We start from the raw sequence: 2,500 nt of genomic DNA on the forward strand, positions 1-2,500 counted from the left end.
CGCCGCATACAATACATTCGTGGTCGTAGCGTCGCGCTGCTCGCGTGTTTCCTTGCCGGAAGGACAGCAACCGTGCCTGTATGACTGTCAAAGGCTGCCCAGCCCCAGACGCCATGCCTCTTCTCATCTAGTCACTCCTGCCCAGCGCGGGACTCACAAAGCTTCGAACAGAACTGAACCAGTGCTGTGGTGACAGGCCGACTGAACCAGGCCCGAGACAGTGTGGTGTGCTCGCGTACTGAGGCAGCGAGCCCCAGCACGCCCACGTGCTCAGACGCACGGGACGATTAGGAGAAGAGCGTTTGGGTGACAGTGCCGCAGCAGTGTGTGAGGCCCAGGGCGCGCCGCCCGCCCACCCGCCACGATGGTGCTGCAGAACATCAAGCTGTACCGCCTGCAGAGGCTCAACACCTTCCAGCGCCTCAATGCGCTCTCCATCCAGGACCCCATCCCGGAGCACAAGGAGAGGTGAGTGTGTCCCCTGTGTGTGTGTTTGTGTGTGCACCACCGCCGGCAGGTGTGTGCACCGCGGGTGTGTGTATGTCGCTGCTCGTGTTCTGACCTGCCACATCTGTGTCAAGGAAGTGTTGTCTGTACACCATCATTTCTCGTAGTGTTTCCGAACTATGCGTCTCGTAAATGTCACTAGGCTCATAGTAACAACTGCTACATGCGCAGAGAGAGAGAGAGAGAGAGAGAGAGAGAGAGAGAGAGAGAGAGAGAGAGAGAGAGAGAGAGAGAGAGAGAGAGAAGTGTAGCCACCTGAAGCCTCTCAGTAACAGTACCAATATAAAAAATGGGGTCGGGGAGTCGTAGCGATATCAGACATTTGGTGTACCGCCGCTCGCCAATTTCAAAACTACGGTGCAGACTTGTTAGCCCCGCCACCCCGACCTGCCCCCCGCCGCGTGGCACTCCCTGGCACCACCTGGGGCGGCAGGGCACGGCAAATCCATGACTAATCCTTCTCTGACAACACTCACCCCTTTGAATCCCTTCCCTGATAACTCATAACCCTTTTTACGACACTAACTATCCCTTAAACCTTTAACTTTCCTGTATCCCTTAAGTCTCCCTAGTCTTTTCTTAACCCCCTTCAGTTTTTACCATTGTAGTGTCCCTGGTAAGCCCTTCCCTAACCCTGCTATCCTTGTGTCCCTGGCTGGTCCACAACTTCAGTCCCTTTGTCCCTTTCCCTAACTCAGCTGCTCCAATCCCTAAGTGTCCCCAGCCTTTCCCTAAGTGTATCAGCCCAGTGGAGTCAGCAGCCAGCTCTTCCCTTCCTCCAAGTCTTGTGTTCCCAGCCCTTCCCTCCCGCAAAGCCTCACTAACTGTAGGCGGCGTGTTGAGCAAGAGCCAACTTAGCCCTCCTAGCTCAGGTCGCCTCCCCCTGACGCACTAGTGAAAGTTTCCCCTCCCGTCACTCCACCAGGCGCCCCCCACTCTTCACCCACCCCTTCAGGAACAGCTTAACTCTCCCCCTACGCCTCCCTACTTCCACTTCTCCCCACCACCTCCTCCTCCTCCTCCTCCTCCTCCTCCTCCTCCTCCTCCTTCTCCTCCTCCTCCTCCTCCAATGTCCTCACCCGTCTGACCCTTCAGGCTGTAATTAAGTTTGGCAATGACATTCTTAATATTTCCTCCATGTTGCTTGTGTGTGTGTGTGTGTGTGTGTGTGTGTGTAAGCAGTGACAGTAGCCATGACCTTCGTACCGTGTGTGTGTGTGTGTGTGTGTGGGTCCACGAGGTACAAATTGTGGTGTTAAAACAATGATTCCTATGATTGTTGTTGTGGTGGTGGTGGTGGTGGTGGTGGTGGGAAGAGAGATGAGTGTTTGTTTAGTAATGTTTAAACTGTCCCATTTCTCCTTACTTTCGTGTTTTGGTATTTTTTTTTTTGTGTTCTTTTAATGTGTCGTCTCCTCAGCACTTTCCTTCTGTCCAGACTCGCATCTCATGTTGCTGAGTCAGTTTGTTAAATACTCCATGTGTCTGTCCTTATATATCCATTCTCCCTGTCTGTTTGTCTGCGTGTCTATCTTCTTGCCTCTGTATTTACCTGTGTCTCAATTAATCTGTTCATATACTGATTTTTTATCTGTATACATCTATCCCTCTATTTATCCCTCTTTCTATCTGTTTATCCCTCTATATATCTATCTATCTGTCTGTTTGTCTGTCTATCTATCTATCTATCTATCTGTCTTAGTGATCCTGTGGTGGTGGAGTGTGTTGAGTGCTGTTCCGGTGGCGTGGTGTGGTGGCGGAAGGAAAGGGGGAGTGGTGAGGCGTGACAGTTACTGCTGAGTGGTGACCGGCAAACTTCTGGTGTCGGGAGAGTAAAACTGTGATGCATGCTAGAAGTGATGAGCAGAAAGTCTTATCGTTTTATTTATTTGTCTGTTGATTTATTTATTTTGTTTTAAGGAGGTCTGGAAGTTAGACGAATCAGTGAATTAATAAATGGATAGATGAATAGATTGGTAAGTAGATGTGTTAA

The 2,500-nt window shown here is 50.9% G+C and overlaps 1 protein-coding gene across 1 annotated transcript in view; it reads left to right on the plus strand.

Annotated features, from left to right (window-relative positions):
- The window catches only part of LOC135109879 (cleavage and polyadenylation specificity factor subunit 1-like), a 39,508-nt gene extending 39,130 nt beyond the window's left edge, over window positions 1-378 (plus strand). The window contains exon 24 of the transcript XR_010272937.1: window positions 1-378. This exon is cut by the window's left edge and continues 675 nt beyond it. The gene's annotated coding sequence lies outside the window, so the exon portion shown is untranslated.
- The last annotated feature ends 2,122 nt before the right edge of the window (window positions 379-2,500 follow it).

This window comes from Scylla paramamosain, chromosome 19, assembly GCF_035594125.1.
Source record: "Scylla paramamosain isolate STU-SP2022 chromosome 19, ASM3559412v1, whole genome shotgun sequence".
Classification (NCBI taxonomy): Eukaryota; Metazoa; Arthropoda; class Malacostraca; order Decapoda; family Portunidae; genus Scylla; species Scylla paramamosain.